This window comes from Perca fluviatilis, chromosome 18, assembly GCF_010015445.1.
Source record: "Perca fluviatilis chromosome 18, GENO_Pfluv_1.0, whole genome shotgun sequence".
Taxonomy (NCBI): Eukaryota; Metazoa; Chordata; class Actinopteri; order Perciformes; family Percidae; genus Perca; species Perca fluviatilis.
This window is the reverse complement of record NC_053129.1, coordinates 16,658,003-16,669,688: the sequence shown is the minus strand read 5'-3', so window position 1 is coordinate 16,669,688 and position 11,686 is coordinate 16,658,003.

Sequence of the window (11,686 nt, the reverse complement as noted above, 5' to 3'; positions counted from 1 at the left end):
GCTTGTGGCCAGGGTGCGAACTGGGGAGCTAGGGGGAGCTCGGCTCCCCTTAATAAGACATGGGCTCCCCTGAAAACGTGATTTGTGAAATTTTGGGGGGGTCTCTAAAAATATTGACAATGTGTCATTTTGACGTGCAATTTCAGTTTTGTGTAATGTGATCATCGTGGATTATAATGTGTAAAACTTCAAAAATATAATCCATGCGTGATGGTGATTTAAACCCAATTCACTTCAATAAAGAAAACTATACATGCTATTCTTGTTATGAGCATCAAAGCGTGGCGGCGCTGCGGTGCAAATCCAACTCATGTTTAGTAGGCTACATGTTAACTCAAAGATTCGTAGAAAAAATATAAACATTGGAGGCCATTAATCGGTGCGCAAAGTCCTTGAAATCCATTCGGCAGTAAGCATCATATAGCCATGGCAAAAAGAAAACAAGGCAGTATAATTAATTTTGGTTTTACTAAGAAACTGTGTAGCGATGACGTTAATAGCACGACTAATTCACCTGCTGCAAGCCCTGTTAGCACACCTCCCACCGGGGTGACAACGCAAGAAGAAGCTGAAGAAATAATGTCGTCTCTGGCTGAAGATGATCCTAACCCCCCCTCTCGCTCCTCTCTCCCGTTAAATTGGAACAGCCAGCAGTGGAGAGCCTGGAATAGCCCATATACATGGCTGTTTGTTAAGGATGGAAGCTTGGGGTGCGTCGCTAAGGTCTAATTGAACGGAGGAATTCTGGTATTCTTCGGTAGCCTGAGTACCTTTCACCGTTGTTCATGTGAAATCTCAAAAACAGCCTGATGCTTTGTTTATATATTTGTGGCTGGCTGTTTGCCCTATGTATTCCTGTCGATAAAGTATGATAGGGTAAATCCTGTAGTGCATACACTTGTAGCTGTTATGTATCTTTGTAAGTCATTGTAAGTTGCAAGCGCACGACCCCCCCCGCGTGGAAAAAAAGTGGGCTCCCCCGAAGGCCACGGTATAGTTCGAACACTGCTTGTGGCAGCTCCAAATAGTAGTGATGCCCTCTGCTGGCCAATACAGGACAACCAATGTTGTGTCTTCCTCTAGCACACCGACAGATTGATAGCCACCAAGGAAGTGGAAAAGCTGATAAGTATGAACAGTAATAACACAGGTTGGCAGCTATGTGCCTGACATATTAGGCTTGCTTGCTGCAACTCATACTTTACCGTGCATACAAAATGGAATGAGGGGGGAAAAAAAGAGAAAAAAAGAGAGACAATAAGACTTAACAGCAGAGAGTATTGAGGTATGATGAAGTAAAAAAAAGCAGAGAGGCAGAGTGAGTTAAAGATAAGAAGAAAGAGAGCTTTGAGGAAGAGAAGGATTCGGCTGTCATGTAACCGGAGCAGTCCTGAGAGGAGTCCCTTGGCTCGGTACCCATCCGTAGTTTAATTGAAGAATAACACTTGGGTTCATTAATGGTGTCACCAAGCTCCTGTTTCTGCTGACTCAGAGTGTGTGTGTGTTTGTCTGTGTATGTGTGCACACATGTGGGCAAGGTTGCAGTGGATACAGTGCATGTGTGAGCGAGTGTATCCCAGTTTGTGCTGACTACAGACATACACGTGTAAAAACACACACACACACACACACACACACACACACACACACACACACACACACGTTTTAATGAAGTGGTCCGTTCTTAAAAGTACAACTAACAGCCTCCCCTGCATCCATCTGCACATTGACGCACATTTGTAAACGTCATCATGGTACCAGGATGTCAGGGTGATTCATGTTTGTGCAGAGGGAACAGTCATTACTACAGCAAACACTCAAGTCGCTACTTTGTCAAAAATTGTCATGTTTTGAGAATGCATTTTCAGCGCTTACCTCAGCAAAAAAATATATTGTGTTTCCTGTGACGGCTTCACAATAAAAGCCACCCAGTGTCCCACTAGTTGAATGCTTTTAATGCGAACTTGTACACTGTAAACCCAGATTTAGTTGTAATTAAACTTTTTAGTGATCACTACTTATTTCACGTATTGTTAAAAAAAAACATAATCATTACTAAATGACAGTAGTTGTTTGTATCTATAAATAGCTTAAGTATGCCGTGCACAGTTCATATTAAGCAGAGATAACCAGTGGCAATTCTAGGGTCTGTTGTGGCCCTAGTCAAGAATTCCTAGGGGCAACTGTGGTTGCCTCATTTTCAGACATTGCTGTGGAGTGAAGTTTGTCAGCCCTCGGTGGCCCCTGGGGCCCCAAGCAGTTGCCTGGCTTGTTAAAGGTCCAGTGTGTAACGTGTTTAGTTGTTCATTATCAAAATCTGTGTTGCCCGTTCACAAACTTGTCCTTTTTCATGAATATTTACCACCACCATCAATTCCAAGTATTCCTTTTGGCTTGAAATTTGCATTTGCATGAACTGGGGTAGACGCTCCATATTCATGTGCCATCTTGAAATACGTTAGCCGGTAAGGGACATACAGGACATACTGCTCCGCCTTTCGCGTTTTCGCTGTCCCATGATAAACTCACAGGTGCTGCTAATGCTGCTAATGGGTATCGTAGCTTCCCGGCTATATATATATATATATATAATTATATATATATATATATATAATATATATATATATGTATATATATATATATATATATATATATAATTATATATATATATATATATATATATATATATATATATATATACATATATATATATATAATTATATATATATATATATATATTTATATATATATATATATATATATATAACAAATGATTTCTTTAGAAGTGATAAGTAGCCTAACATTTTATATTTACATTTCTTTGCATGTTTAACTTAACATGCTTATCTTAGAAAACATGACTCCAGGAAAAAAATAATTTATTTTTACTAATGATTTTTAGTAATGACTACTAATGTAAACTTGATTTGTCTACTGCATCAACTTACTGCTCTGTGTTAATACAACTTGACCTTAAGATGGTTTAACGGGTTTCCACACAAATTTCTAGTAAAGTCAACTAATTCGGGATAACAGTGTAGCAGTTAGAAATGTTCGGTTAGTATTAGCAATAACTTAATACAGATCCGATATGGCGTGAACAGTAAACATTGAGGCCGATATGAATGAGATAAAATTTTTGACAACATACTGCATCATTTCCTGTGAATCCCTCGAAAGGACAGTTTTAATCCAGCACAAGATTGGCTGACTTCGCCACTGACAATGAAAACTACTATATCATATTATCAAACAGTATAAAACCTTTTAAGCATGATTTAACCATCGTCATTTAAGTGCAACTTGCAGTGCATCAGTAGCAATAATCCAAAACTAACATTTTTTAAAGTGTCATTCTGCCTATTTATCACTTTTCATTTTAATGCTTGACTACTGCTTTAGTTAAAGTACTGGTATTATTGAATTCAGTATGTCTTCCTGTAATGGTAAAAATGCTGGATGACATGCATGCATTGTTTTTTGTGAATCCCTTGTGCATAAGTAAGCAATTTGGATCCCGTGCCGAAATGGAGGACCCCGCCACTAAAAATGAAAATCTTAAGGAATATGACCTTAAAGTGATGGTTCGGAGTAATTTCACCCTAGGGTCCTTTGCACCATGATCTCGAGCCAAACACCCCCCCCAGAAGCTTTTTTCACCTGGGTCGAACATTGGGAGCGTTAGCGTAGCGTAGCGTTATCAGCTGAATAGCTTAGCGCAGAGGCTAATGGATCCGAAGCGTCTCTTAACATTACCCCACTAATAATGCCCGAAATGATACCAAACGTCTACAGTAGTACAAATAGGTTATGCACTCATAAAACGATGGATTGTAAAATTTGTAAGTACACCAGAAGTTTATGTAAATAACACTTGCCTGCTGGCTTCTGCTCTCTGCTGCTGCTGCTACTGTTACTACCGAAAAAAAAAAAAAAAAAGGAAAAAAAAAAATAGCCCAAGCTATTAATCTCTAACGCTACTCTACGCTAACTCTCCCAATGTTCGACCCAGGTGAAAAAAGCTTCTGTCGGGGTGTTTGGCTCGAGGTCATGGTGCAAAGGACTCTAGGGTGAAATTACTCCGAACCATCACTTTAATTATTTTGTTTCTATTGTGCTCAATGGTTCATATACCTAAATATTTGGGGCCCAACAGCTTATCTTTGCCATATGTGTAGTCAATAACGAAAGTTTTTGACTATGTGCAAGAAAGCACAAATTAGTCAAGTTTCTTGATTATCTATCATATAAATACAACCCTGAAGTTCTTTGTGATTACAGTTTATTTTACTGTGTGTGCGTGCATGCATACGTGCGTGTGTGTGTGTGAGTGTGTGTGTGTGTGTGTGTGTGTGTTTGTGTGTGTGAGCATGTGAGGATGAAAGTCACATTGTTTAAATGTATAATGTAACAGAGGCATTCCATACCAAAAGTCCAATGGCTGACTGCCACACTCTTGTATCACCTGGCGCCAAATAACACATTCTTCCTCTCTGTTCCCTTTCCTCCTTTCCGCCTTGTACACTCCCTTTTTTAAGAAGTGAGTCTTGGCGTCTGTTTGTCAGAAGTATAAGCTGCTGGTAAGCGTTTGGAAGGGAGTGATTTGCACAGCGAGTTATCGGAATCGGCTTCTTCACCAACCTTATATAAATTGTCCAGGAATTAACCTTCAACTGTGTGGTCAGATAATGTGTTGTGATAACATTCCCTGTTAGACACCATGTGACCGAGCTGCATACTTGTGTGCACATTTACACACACAAACATGCCTGAAACATTAATGAGGTGTATGTGAATGTGTGTGACCTGTGTCACAATGTTTTGGCTTCATTATGTAGGCCTACGTGCAAAAGAGTGTGTCTCTCAGATAAGGGAAAAAATAAAAAATAAAATCTATTGTTACAACTTTTTGAGGAATATGGATGTGTGTAATTCACTTTAATGTGACTCTTTGTGTCTTATTAAATCCCAGGGACAAAACAACTCTATGTGTTTAAGTTACCATTTGCCAAATGTCATTCCATTTCTCACAGAAAACAGTTGACGCCCATTTGGACACAATGCGGCACAGATGACTTCACTCACTCTTGATAGTGGAGTTATAAATCATCAGCCAATCAGTGGTGCGACCGCTGACCCTGCCCAGCTGTATGGAGCGTGCCGTACAGAGGCAGCACACATCCACCAGACCTTCATTAACCTTCGCACGTCCTCCTCCATCCTGCTCTCTTATTAGGATGAGCAGATAAGTAGAAGCTTTTAGATGAAGTAAGAGCTAAAGTTTAACTCTCTCTCTCTCTCTCTCTCTCTCTCTCTCTCCTCTTTGGTTTATTTCCTTCGGCCAGTTCCAGTAAGCATGTTGGCTTTTGTGTGTTTGTGTGTCTCAGTCAAGCAGTTCAAAGAGTTCATAAGCCTATTTGGTCAGCGAAGAAGAAAAATTAAAGGAAAGAGCTGGAGAGAGAAAGGAGAATATATTGTACTTTAACCCAACAAAAGGCTAGTCCTGTCAACATTGATCATATTTCAATATGTTGGTACTGGCCCTGAAGGACCACATGTTCAGGAAGTCACACAGCAGAAACAGGCAGATCTGGGAGTTAGAGAAGAAGCAGACAAGCACAGTGTGGATTTAGGTCAGTCTTCATGAGTGAAAATCTACAACTGCTTACTTCAATATTTGGCTCCATGAATCCATGTTTCTCTAATTTTAAAGTGTTTATATTGTGTCTATGCATTTGTTGATGTATTGTTTAACATTATGTCTTGGTGGCAAACCAGTTTCCCATTTGGGGATTAATAAAGTTCATCCTATCCTTTTCTATCCTTTCCTATCCTATCCTAGTCCCCTTCCATGACCTTTTTCTTCCAAGAAAGAAGAATAATTAAGCAACTAATCAAAACTGTAAAGCTGTAGCCAGTAAAAACAAAACAATAAGCTGAAAGATGCTCAAACACTTCATAAAGCTGAGGGAAACTATGGAGTCATGTAAAGATTCTCTGTGGAAGTGATGCCTTTCACATTACATGTATTCATTTTTTGTCCCATTGTTGATATAAAAATGTTGATAACTGCAGCTTTAAGGTTTGGGATAGATTGCTCATGAATAAAGAAAACCAATGTTGATGGTTGGTTGGAGACAGGACACAAATCCTGGTCACTGTTTGTTCAGACTTATCTCATTGTTTAACATTTCTTCAAAGTGCATCCATGAGCTTGTCTCTTTCTGTCTAAATAGTACCCACACAAGTAAAATTCCTCATTGAGAATACAAAGTAAAATCTTATCCAATCCTAAATGTCAAGCCATTTAATGAATGGTATTTGCTGTTGAGGTTTCAGCGCTTTTATCTCTCGGAAGAACATCTCCCAGGTGTGTTTGGGAACTCTCTATTAAAGTCACTTTCCTTACGCACACACCGTCTTATCTGTATGTACCTTTCATTGTGGGACTGTCACAACTCTCCCATCCTGGCCTGTTGATGACCACACAGGAAACATCACAAACACAAACACAAACAGCACTACTCCTCACAAACACTGACCCGTGACCCCAGGTTTTGACCTCAGGTTAATGCATTGTGAAGCTGAGACAAATGCCAGCTGATTTAACAACCTGAATACACCTGGACCACTTGAAACCTCTAAATTTAGCAAATCACAGACTGCACCGTGTCACAGGATACTTTCCAACCAAAGAAACAGTCCCTGTGAAAACAGTTGCCAGTGTGTGCTATGGATTATCCTGAGTAAAGGAGACACTGTTTCTGGACCGAGATGTTTCCCAGACAATGACTCCTGATGGCTTCGGTGATCCCCTGACTTTTCATCGGACACCACCAACAGCTCAAATGTTTTAATGTCTTGAATATTTTTGTGTATGACCAAATGCCCTCAAAATTACAGACATTCAGTCTCATCTGTACTTTGTGTTAGTGCTAATTAGCAAATGTTAGCATGCAAACATGCTAAACTAAGATAGGGAACATTGTAAACGTTATACCTGCTAAACATCAGCGTGTTAGCACTGTCAGTGTGTGCATGTTAGCATGCCGATAGCCAATAGCCGATTAGCATTAAGCTCAAAGCACTGCTGTGGCTAGCTACATGCATGCTCACAGAGCCGATAGTCTTGGTCTTGGTCTAGTCATATTTCATATGTATTTTTTCATTGGGGTGAAGCATAGACTGTAAAGGCACACATCTCAGAGTGGTAGGCTATATCTCAAAACCTGGGCAGAAAAAAAACAACTACAAACAACAAAATAGCTACTAGATGTAATAATTAATTAATGTATTTATTTATCTATTCATATTTTAGTTAAACAGGCCCTTTAACTAATAACTACTTGTTGCTATTCATTTAGCCTCCTATGTAATGATTAATGTTCAACATGACTTGACTTGTGTGTGAATGAGGTGGGTTTTTCCATGCAGTTCAGCAGCATGGTTTGCTATGATCTGTGTGTGAAAATATGTGGCGTTTTTCTTCATTTTATTACAATTGTAGCTGCGTCTCAGCTTGTAATGTTACCCTCAATCTGAATTTGTAACTATTACATTTGCGTGCTGAAACCACACGAAGAGTAGTACTGTAAGGAATGCACTCAATGAACCACAAGAGTTTACTCTCCTGCCATCAAAAGGGCCTTACTCATAAAATGAAACACAGTCCACAATTGCATCATAAACCTCTTGATTCATAAACTGTCTCTGTAAACTTCACAGTGTGATGATACCCCACCAAAAACACTTTGAGACACTTGTATTGCTTGTTAACAAATTCTGGGTTTAATGTGGCATTAATGTGAGAATGTGAGGTGTAAAGCTGGGTATGTTGTTGAAACATGTTTACACTGCTTCCTGCGGTGATTCAATAGATGTGTGTGTGTGTGTGTGTGTGTGTGTGTTTTTTGAGTTGGAATGAAAGGTAATCAAAAGCATGAAAATTAACCTGCAAGGTAAAAGAGGCAGGTAAAGTACACCAACCATCCCGCTCCTCGCCCTGGAGAAAAGCTATTCACTGCATTCCTGAGTGTGAGACTTAATACACACACATTCAATATAATGACTAACACATTCACGTGCACATACAGACACATAGACATACATGGGCACCAATCCCACACCACAATCCAAAGGGCAAAGCTGAAGACAATGTTATTTACAGTGTGACACATTGGGCAAAGACCAACTTGTACATCATCAAAACCTTTATACATATTGCATCTCTACACACAATGTTGCATTAGACTATAACGATATAGCGCCACTGCCTCCAAGCAAGAGGTTCAGCCCTTAACCATAATCACAGCATAACACATCCTGCCGATAGGATTGTGTATGCTGTTTTGAACCCTGTAATTAACAATGAACATGTCATCACACAATTTGTCAGCACATGCTCACTGCCATGTGTTCGATCTGGGTTTGTTAAGACACTGAGATCAGGAGAATTACCTCTTCCATGAGTCATTCTGTTGATGCTGTAAAGTAAAATTCAAACAAATTGATGGGCCAAACACACACACACACACACACACACACACACACACACACACACACACACACACACACACACACACACACACACACACACACCCAACTTAGGACAAGATTTCCAGCTGTCCCTACAACAGCGCGCAGGCATAGCCAAATTAAAAAGTGATCAAGATAAGTTGCATCAGAAGTTAACAAACTCATGAAATCTGTAACTGCCTGAGCGTTTGTGTGTTTAGTATGTTTAGGTGGGAATCGTCAAAAAAACAAAACACTGCCAAGAAACTCCTTGCTACTACATGTACTTATCAATCCGCCTATGGAAAAAAAGATTTTCAATTCTTTTTTTACAACAATGAAGCTCCTTTTCTCTACACGTAATAGATTAACTCAGTTCAAAAGTCAAAATTCACAGTGGTCATTTCATTTCTCCACTCATCTCCAGTTCTAATCAGATTTTCCCATGAGCACCAGAGATGTATAAGTAACAAAGTAGAACTACTTACTACTGTACTTAAGTACTAAAAGGCTGTATCTGTACTCTACTGGAGTATTATTTTGTTCTCCTACTTCCACTTTTACTTGAGTACATATTTTCGATGAGTTTAATACTTTTACTCCGATAAATGTTTTATGTGCTGCATCGTTACTCATTACTGTTGTGAATTCCTCAAGCTACAGAGACTGTGTAGGTTACAGTGTGTGTAGTTACGGCTACGTTAGTTAATAGCTAATTACGTAAGTTACGTAAGAAATCCCCGAGATCGCGTCGTGTTTCTTTTCATTACGGCGGTTGGCTGTTCATAAGTCAGAGACGATGTAAGTTTGTACTCTTTCTATTTAGCTATTGTTGCAGCAGATGAAGCTATTCCTGAGTTGTTCTAGTCTGCAATGAGTACTGAATGTTAACCGTTTGACCCTGTGATGTGAAGCTGCTAGTTTATCTGTATTTTGCTAGCATGCTTACGCTGCGTTCCAGACACAGTTTTTAGCCCGTAAGTTACGACTTCCAAGTCACGACTCACGACTTGGTAGCGTTCCAGGCAAAGTCACCACAAAACAGGGTGACCGCGGGTCCTTAAAAAGTCTTAAAAAGTCTTAAAAAGTCTTAAATTACTTTCCCTAAAAATAAGGCCTTAAAAAGTATTAAATTGTCTTAAATTCAGATTGGATAGGTCTTAAATATGTTTGTGTCATGCAACCGCGAAAATGCAGGCAATCTGTTCTGCCAGCCAGGTCGAATATTTTTTACGCAAGGTAACCCCATTTGTACATGACCTATCCCCTGACCAATCGGCTATCCTAACCTTAACCTTAACAGAGGTCAAATGCCTAACCGCTACCAATCAAGCTGCTTCGTGGGCGGGTCTTGGCGTGGCCATAGTCAGTGGGATTTGCAATTTCGCCGCATACAGGTAATACAGCAATGGTTGATAGCCACCTAGAAACATGGTGAAATGGAAGTTCAGTTACAAATTGCTTGAAAAGAACAAGTATTATTGGTTAAGGTCGGTGCCTGGGAATGTTTATGAAGCGAACTCCGTTATGCGTCGGAAGAATTTCAAACTTGGTAAACTATGTACTACGTAAAGGCTCGCCAGCAGCCCGTAATTGCTAGTTTCTGCTACACCATTTCTACCGCTAGCAACGATGTCAACGCTACAATGCTGGATGTTAGGATGGGAAATCCACAGCCAACAATGCCAGCTGACCGCCGAGCAATTGTGGCTCTATGCCAACAGTCCGAGCAGAGGTGATTTGGGTGCTGAGGACTGTGACAAGCCACAATTCCTACAGGTATAATGACGGGATTGAAGAAGCATTCAAAGCAATGTTTCCAGATTCGGGGCTTGTACAGTCATTTACCTGTGGAAAGGACAAGACCAGATACGTTACGCTAAATTTGGACTGGCGCCATATATCAAAAAATAACTCATTACCTAAGTCCAAAAATGCGGTGCGTTTGTAATTATGTTCGACAAGACACTTAACCAGACAACCAAAAGCAAACAACTGGACTTGCATGTGCTTTATTGGTTAAATGACAAGTGGTGCTCATAAGTTTATGAACCCATGATAAGTTGACTAAAAAGAGGAATACAAAAATCATCTTTTGGAAATTGATCTTAATTCCTTAATTAAAAAAAAGTAGGAAAAGTCCAACCTTTAAGGACACCAATTTTCTTTGTGAATAAATAATGTATCGTAAATAAATAAATGCCCTTCCTTAAAATACAGGGGGCTACAGATACAATGCATCCTGATAAAGTTCCCTTGGCCTTTAGAATTAAAATAGCCCCACATCCTCACATACCCTTCACCATACGTAGAGATGGGGCACTTTCAATAAAATCATCTCTCAATCAATCAAACCAGCTATGAGGCTAACTGAAATAAAACCATGCCAATCTCTAGGTATGGTGAAGGGTATGTGATGATGTGGGGCTATTTTTATGAGCAGCACTGTATACTATTTATACATATTGGCAGGTAAACAGCAGACTCTAATACCATTCTAAAACTCAATTTGGCTGTTTTTACTTCATTCATTTTAATTTGTCTAATTAACATGTAGTGCCCTATCCATAGTTGTTATTCACTTGACAAATCAGTAAAGCTTAACTATATGATACACAACATACAAGAGGTTAGTTAATAAATATATTTATGGCACACTTACTTTGAAATGCTGAAGTAGATCCTGGGCAGTTGCATGGCCCATGAACTGCTCCATATAATCTTGACTGGACATGGTCATTTAATCAATAATGCACATGCAAGTCCAGTTGTTTGCTTTTGGTTGTCTGGTTCAGTGTCTCGTTGAACATAATTACAAACGCAGTCTTAAATTTCATTTGGAAGTGGTCTTAAAAAGTCTTAAATTTAACTTGTTTATACCTGTAGCCACCCTGACAAACCCTTCTAGCTAGCGTTAGATAGTGGCTACCTAACGTTGACGTTAGCTATCTAGGTTACTTTACGTTGCCTATTTATGTCTATTTATTTCTACTTATCACTGTTAATAAACGGCGTCTGTACAGCATCAAGTTGTTGTTTATGTGTGTGTGACGTCAAAAACTGTAACTGGGAGTACAACGATCTGGTACGAGTTCACGAGTAGTAAGTTACGGGTTTGACTGCCGTTCCAGGGTTCTTTCACGAGTAGAAGGTTGTGAAAACACGAGTTATG